Here is an 8,969-nt window from a genome sequence, read left to right on the forward strand (position 1 = left end):
ATAAAGGACCCAGCGTGAGAGGGTAAGTGTAAACACTTAAAAAAACCTCCACGTAGGTGGTGATCGATTCCTCGAGGGTAGGGACCACTACAAGTTTATCTTCCCAGTTGCAGCCCTTTTTGACCTTATTGAGGATGTCGACTGTGATAGTACATATGTACCTCGAGACCGGCTCGCACTGACCCTCAACCAAGGGGTATGCTCGATCTTGAAGTAGGCCCCGGTTGGGCACCCCGAAGGGACAAACGACTTTAGAGGGGGTTCCGGTGTTGGTTCCTTAGTAGCAGCATGTGAAACATTTTCCGATGGCTTCGAGGAAGAAGGGGTTTCTTTTTTAGGAACAGATTTTGAAGTTTTTGCCATTCTTCTAAATAGAGGAGAGAAGAAGATGTTAGTACATGAGGAGTTGTAACTAGCAGGTAACTTATGAAGAAATTTCAAAAAACTCACAAGGAAGGAAGTTCTTAAGCTTAAAACTAGAAGGTGAGGATGATGAAATTCTCTTAAAACACAAGAGCAAGAGTTGAAATGGAAAAGGTTCTAATGAATGGGTTGAAGGGTATTTATAGTGTTCCCAAACGGCGGTTCACATCACGTCAGTTTATATCCCAAGATGGCCGACCATTGACTGACACATATTTAATGCTTCGAAGACTGGACCGACGGGATGTTTCCACTATTCTTATCACTTACGTCATGAATTCGTCGTCACGTTTTAAGAAGTGAAAGCTCGAATCGTTTTCCATCATTTGCTCTCCGAAAAATAAGGTGGATTTTGACGTCATATTTTTGTCACTTGCGTCATGAAATATCGAAGTGAGAATCTGAGGCTCATATCGTTTCTCGTCATCTACTCTCCGAAAAACGAGGGGACTATCTGTATACGGATAAAATCGAGCTCGATATTCGATCGAGCTTCTGAACTCCTTGATTAGGCGAGGGTCAAAATATCTGTGATCGGGTGAAGTCAAGCTCAAAGATCGATCTGACGACTAACACCACTAACCAAGATCGGCACATGATGATTATGATCAAACCCAAAGCACTATCAAAATTAGCCATCGAAACCATCAGATTTGCCTTCAAGTTTGCCGAAGGCGTAACCGGTCCTGTTTCTAACGATCTCGAAGAAAGCTTTGCCAACTCATCCGACAGGGGTCCATAATTCTCGCATTAACCAATTATTATGGCGAAAATTACGGAACGACTCAAAAAGGGAATCAACGGTCAACAAATCAAGGACTTTTGCCTTTTATAGAACAATAAAATAATATCTCAAAGGGTAGATCTCCCCTAATATATAAGGAGACTTGACAATCCATTAAGGACATTGTAACATATACTGATAAGCAATATATTCTCCAAGCTCCTATTCTTTGATATTTTTCTGTCAATAAAAGTATATTCAACTCAAGGGTGGCTGACATTCTTAAAATTGGAATCATTCAATTCCTATGATTTGCAGTTATTTTATCGGTATTTATTTTAATTGCAATCTAATTTATCGCTTTATATCAAGTTAATCCACATGTCATTATAACCACTAACAAATTCAATTGTTATCCAATTTTGAGGGTAAACAACTTTGATTAACGAGCTTTGCTGATAAGAAATTCATTTTTTTTTTCTCGTACTACTTTCTTCATCCTCCATTCAAAGTCATTAACAACAATGCTCTAAAAGTGGGGTAGAAACTAGAAAGGGGCTTAAAAAAGCGATATAGAGATTACGAAGCATACATGGTTGTTGTCGGCAGGTTTTTAGAGTTCAGTGCCACTGATCTCTACTAATCTGTTGGAGAAAGGAATACAACCCAGTTATTTAGCTTTAACATATTCAAACTCAATCAGATCTTTAATTAGCACTGTCATGAATCAAATAATACTTATTCTCTGGAGTTTATTGCAAAATGAAAGATTTTTTATTGTTTCATCAGATCTTCCATATTTTTATCTCCTTTAGTCAAGTGACACTAATATATCTGCCTCAAAATGGTATCTTAAATAATATTTTTCTCTTTTTAATTATTTATTTTTGGAGGACCGTACAACTAGTAGTAGTAATAATGGAGAGGGACAAAGTAGAAAAAGAAAAAATTAGATCATGCCAAATAGGCTAATGGTCAAAATATTAACTTGCTCAGTTGCTCTTCTCTACCTAATTTATTTTTTTCTTAAGCATATATTATACTAAACGTCCATGCAACATAACTCAACTGCTCTTCTACTTGAAAATCAAATATTTGCCCCCCTTATACTATCAAAAATATATACAAATATAATAAGTTCACCTTATTTTTTTTAAAAAAATTAACCCTCTTATATAATGAAACTCATACACAAATGAACAATCATCTAACTAACAAAAGTTAAAATAGCTAAAGTTGAACACTAATAAGTAAACTAAAATTGAAATAACAAATATATATACCCGTAATGTTAGAAAGAATAAGTCATTCACAAACTTGACTTATAATGAGCGATGTCATTAAAGTTGAACTTTGTTATTTGATGAGGTTATATGCAAACTTAACTATATTAAAATGATAGATTACTTTTTAATATTCAAATAATATTCTCATTTTTCAACCTTTATTTTTTGTGATTCCATGTAGTTGCTCATATTTTATTTTTTATTTATTTTATTTTCTCCATTAAGCATAATTGTGCTATTATTCTAGTTTAAAACTATTCCTCCTAATATTAGAAATAATGAGTATTATGTTTATTTATTTATTTTGGATTTTTAATTTATGTTATATTTTCGCTTCCATTTTATTTGCTTCAATACTGTTCACTTATTAATTTGGATTGCGTGACATTCATTTTTCAGTTAAAATTGATAGATTATTTATTCGTAAAATATTTGAGTAATGTTATGACATTATATTTATAAATACTAATCATTTTATCAAGCATGCAGTCCATGATGTTCTTACAAAATATGTACTTTTAGTTTTTATAATTGATTAAAGTAAAATATTATTAATTTGAAATATATGTGTATATATATCAGTTATTTTTATAATATTAGTTACAAATATATGATTGGTAATTAATATATTTTCAAAACACAATATCTATCTTAAATATCAAATATAATATTATTTATAAAGGCATATATTTGTTAAATCTTAATTTTTATTTTTTTAATTAAATTTATATCTATAATTTAATCTAACTGTGTAATTACACTTGTGCAACCAAACAATACACTTGTAATTATATTATGACGAACAAACATGTTGTTTAATTACAATACAGTATAATTACTACTTTAGTAATTACACCAATTCCAATTACCTGGTGGCTTTCCAAAGAGACCCTAAATGAACTCCCTATTAATCTATATTATTATAAAAGCATGAATACAATGTCAGTTTATAAAAATAACCTTATAATATTAAGCATAATAACTCATAATAAAAGGACATAATCGGAATTCTAGTGTAACGACCCGACTTGTCGTTTTAAGAATTTACGCCTCGTTCAGCGACTTAATACCCCGAGCAACTTCGTAATACGTATTATGACTTGCATGTGCGATCGAGTTTGGTTTTTGGAAGGTTCGGAATTAAATTGGAAGAACAATCCCTATTTCTGAGGCTTAAATGAAAAGAGTTGACCGGAGTTAGACTTTTGAGTAAACGACCCCGGAATAGAGTTTTGATGATTCCAATAGTTTCGTATGGTGATTTTGGACTTAGGAGTGTGTCCGAAAAATTATTTAGAAGCCCATAGTTAAATTAGGCTTGAAATGGCGAAAATAGGAAGTTTAAGTTGGAAGTTTGACCGGGGAGTTGACTTTTTGATATCGGGGTCGGATTCCAGTTCTGAAAATTTTCATAGGTATGTTATGTTATTTATGACTTGTGTGCAAAATTTGAGGTCAATCGGACTTGATTTGATAGGTTTCGACGTTGAATGTAGAAGTTGAAATTTCTTAGTTTCATTAAGCTTGAATTGGGGTATGATTCATGGTTTTAACGTTGTTTGATGTGATTTGAGATTTTGACTAAGTACGTAATATGTTTTGAGACTTTTTGGAATGTTCGGACGGGTTCTCGAGTGGCTCGGTTGAGTTTCGGGGTAGATTCAGACCATTTTTAGGCCATTTATAGCTATTGGTTTTTAGCTACAACAGTGTGCTATGCGATCGCGTGGAATTGGCCGCGATCACGAAGTACAAAATGGGGGAAAATGACCAGTGAATCGCGATCGCAGAAGGCCTTTCGCGATCGCGTAGAGGAAATTTTCTGCTGCACTAACCCGACTTTGGAAGCTTATATCTCGTAATCTATAAGGAATTTGGAGATGATCCAAAAATAAAAGTTGTAGTCCTTTATGTTTAGTTTTTAGAAAATTAAACCAATTATTATTTGGAGTTGTGTACCAAAAGTTATGGTTAATATACTACAGGCTATCCGGAAAGAGTTTGGAAATCGCGAAGAAGAAATTTGTGCTGCATGTGGCTTGTCACTATCCAATTCCATCTTAGGCCGTGATGATGCCTAACACTATTGTTAGGCAAGCCAACACTGATCAAACTAATGGTTTCCCATTTAAATAAATTACTAAGTAGATAACATTTCCTCATTTGTTAAAGAGATTTAGAAATTTGCAAATGTGACATAATTAAACGGAAGCAAACGAGTACAAATCGAAATCATGTAAACAAATCCAAAATCATAAGTCTACTAGTGTGTGTGCCAAGACCTGGTGTCACAAGTATGTGTGCAATCTAGTAGAATATACAAAAGAACATTAGCCTACTGTCCGAAAGGAAATAGACAGAAAAATAAAACATAAGGGAGACTCCAGCTGCTGCAGAACGGCTCAGAAGGCAGCTCACCGTGAAGTCTCGAGATGGGGACCAAATCTGCGCACCAGACTGGTAACCAGATGCACCTGCCTCAGATCCTGTACAATTAAGTACAAAAGTGTAGCGTGAGTACATAAACAATATGTGCCTAGTAAGTATCTAGTATAACATCGAAGAAGTAGTGACGAGGGGTCGACTCCGACACTTACTAAGGGCCAACAATATGATAAAATAAAATTCTAATTAAGCATGATATATATAACAATAAAACTCAGAACAAGAAATAACCGAATAATTCATCACCATATTTAAGAACCCAAATCATTTCCTTCATTTAAAACAAATAATCTTTCAAATAATGAATTTATACCAATTATAAAAAAAAGATTTCCAGTTCTGTTATCACGCACAAAAATTCCACCGGGGACGTTCGGCCCGATCCAACATAAATGTAAATTGTGCACTGTCGAGGGTCGAACGGTACGAACCATAGATGTATCTATTAACCTTCCGAGGCGAACGGCCCGCTCCCATGATAGTAGTAGAAAGAATTACACCGCTCGCGAATCATACTTGCGATGCGGTCAAATATAAATTATCAATAAATCATAACTCTTTCTTGATTCTTTTCAAAATAAAGACAATTCAACTTGAAGCTTTTAAATCCTTAAAATCCTCGGAACCTGCGGAGGATGGGCCGCACCTGCGGAACCTGGGCTGCCCTTCCATGGCCGCTTCTGCGAGGCCTGGCTCGCACCTGCGGCTGGCCAAGTGCAGGTGCAATTATGACAGACCTGATGCTTGTTCCAAATTCGCATCTTAGTCTGAGCCTCATCCGATTGATACTCGGGGCCCCGCTCTAATATACCAACAAGTTTGGAATCATAAAATAGACTCGCTCGAACTCTCGGTACGCCCGAAACAATATCAAAACTAAGAATCACACCCCAAAATCAATTGAATCAAACTTAAGAACTTCAAGTTCTTTAATTTACTTCCAATGCGCCAAAACGTACGTAAACAACTCAGAATGACACCAAACTTTGCGTGCAAGTCTTAAATGACATTACGGAACTATTCCCGATCTCGCAATTCCGTTTGGACCTTGATATCACCAAAACCCGCTCCCAACCAAATTTAAAGAACTTCTAAAACCTTCAAGAACCAACTTTCACTATTATGCGTCAAAACGCTCACAGGTCATCCAAAACCCGATCCGAATATTCGCCCAAGTCTGAAATTATCATACGAACCTATTGGAACCATCAAATTCCGATTCCGAGGTCGTTTACTCAAAATGTTGATCGAAGTCAAATTTGGCCTTTTAAGTAACCTTAAGGAACCAAGTATTCCGATTTCAACCCGAACCCTTTCAAATCCTGAACTAACCATCCCCGCAAGTCATAAATTAGCAAAAGCATGTACAGGAAGTCTTATTTAAGGGAACAAGGTTCTAGAAATCAAAATGATCGGTCGGGTCGTTACATGGCTGAATTTGGAAGCTTATATCTCGAAATCTGTAAGGAATTCAGAGATGACCAAAACATGAATGTTGTAGCTCTTGGTGTTTAGTTTTCAGAAAGTTAAACTATTTATTGTTTGGAATTCTGTACAAAAAGTTATGACCATTATACTAGAGGCTATCCGAAAGAAGTTGGACAAGGTTGTTGGGGAATTTGTTCTTCGCGATCGCGGGAGAATGGCCGCGATCGCATAGAGTAAAAAAGGGCTGGAAAATATTTGTGCTTCGCGATCGCATAGAAGAAATGACTGGGCATCAAATTTAAGTTCTGAAAATGGGACTTCGTCCCATTTTCCATCTTTGATGATTTGGAGCTCGGGGAGAGGCAATTTTCGAGAGATTTTCAAGGTAAACATCGGGGTAAGAGTTCTTAACTCAATTTTGGTTAAATTACCCGAATCTATTGTTATTTTTATTAAATTAGTGTTTTTGGTTAAAAATGGTAGAAATTTTATAGACTTTAAATTGAGGATTTGGAGGTCGATTCGTTATCGGAATTTGATAAATTTTTTATGGTTGAACTCGTATCGGAATGGGTGTTCGGATTTCGTAAAAATTCCATTGGGTTCCGAGAGGCGGGCCCTGCATTGACTTTTGATTGACTTTTAATGTAAAAATTTTAAGTCGGCGTTATATTATCCGAAATTGATTCTGATGAATTTTAATAAAGTTATACAATTAATTTAAATAGATTTGAGCTATACGGAGGATTTATTCAAGCAAGACGACTATTTTGGAATATCGGCATAACTTCAAAAAGGTAAGTATCTTGCCTACCCTTGAGTGGGGGAATTACCCCTTAGGCATTGAGTCTTATGTGAAAATTGTGTAGTTGAAAACCATATACGCGAGGTGACGAGTACGTACTTGGTTTATATGTGCAAATTATATAGCTTAAAATTGTATACGTCCTTATGTATTAAATTAGAAATTGTTGGCACTTATTAAATCCTTTATGTGTCATGCCTCATTTCTTGTTTGTCGAAATTGTATCTTATATGATAATTTGATATTATTGTCACTTGGATTTGTATGTGAATTCCGTGTTCTTGTTGATTTGATATTTTCTTGGAATTAAATTCATTATGGAAATCCTTATCTGCAAATAATTATTAAATAAGTTTAAAATGAGGCATTAATTTATATTTATTAAAATTTGGATTAAAGAAGGCGTTGTCCTATGCTGAGTTACTTTTCCATCTCTGTTGATTGTTTTGAGGTTTTATATACGTTGTGTGGAGCCTTGGGCTATTTTTGAAAAAATTATTGATTTTACCATATCATTGGAATTGGTGGTGGTCATTCGAAAAATTGTGATAGGAATTGATTGTGTTGTGTTGTCGTGATAATATTCCGTGTAAATTATTGTGTAATTTGAGTTATTATTATGAGGATATAAGGGTGACATTTCACTGTTGATATTATGTGGGTATAATGGTGGCATTTCACTGTGGTCATGTGTGTTGGGATATTGTCTGGGCGGAGTGATAAGGGTGGCTATTATATGGAGCGATAGGGGTGGCTATTGATATTGTTAGGGCAGGGGCGGGGGGATAAGAGAGGCTATTATAGGAGTGATAAGGGTGACTATAGGAGAGATAAGGATGGTTATTGTCAGGGATGATACGTGATGATGTGGAGTTATTGTGTTGGTAATTTTTATGTTATGATGTGGGGTTATTGCGTTGGTAATTTTCATGTGATGTTGTGATTTTTCTTGTGTTTATTTTTATATCTTGTGCAATTTGTCTTGTTGTTGGTAAATTGATAATAGTCTAATCTATGTTGAAATTGGGAGCCTATGGCTATTGCCCGGCGGATTATGAAATAAAATATGGGCACGAGGTGCCGTAAGTAAATAATGATGATATTGGTACGTGAATTGTCCGTGCAGTTGTGATATGAAATGTGGGCACGAGGTGCCATGAGTAAATGATGATGATATTAGCACGTGAGTTGTCCGTGTGGTTGTGATAGAGAAATTGGCACAAGGTGTCGTGGAAATATGAAAGTGGGTTGAGACCCGTATTTTATGATTTTGAAATGAGGTTTCACAGGGTGACTTTTATTCGAAAGATATTTATTTGAAAGAATTATATTTGAAAGAGATTTGTTTGAAAGAATTATATTTGAAAGATATTTATTTGAAGGAATTATATTTGAAAGAGATTTATTTGAAAGAATTATATTTGAAAGATATTTATTTGAAGGGAGTATATTTGAAATATATTTATTGGAAAGTATTATATCCTGAAGATTATTATTTGAAAAACATATAGGCGAAAGATTTATATTTGAATGACTTGATTAACTGATTGTACTTGTATTCATTATTTCTTGAGTAATATTTATGGTGTTCTTGTTGCTGTGCTGTATATATCACTGGTTGATTATTGTTTCCATCATTATTATTTGTTTTCTATTATTTTTGTATACTGTATTGCACAAGTTATTAGACTAGTGAGTGTCTTGACTGTACCTCGTCACTACTCCACTAAGATTAGTTTTGATACTTACTGGGTACCGACTGTGGTGTACTCATACTACACTTCTGCACATTTTTGTGCAGAGCCAGGTATTGGAAATATCGGACTCGGACATGTCACAACCCATAAATCTAACCCGT

This window comes from Nicotiana tomentosiformis, chromosome 7 (assembly GCF_000390325.3).
Source record: "Nicotiana tomentosiformis chromosome 7, ASM39032v3, whole genome shotgun sequence".
NCBI lineage: Eukaryota > Viridiplantae > Streptophyta > Magnoliopsida > Solanales > Solanaceae > Nicotiana > Nicotiana tomentosiformis.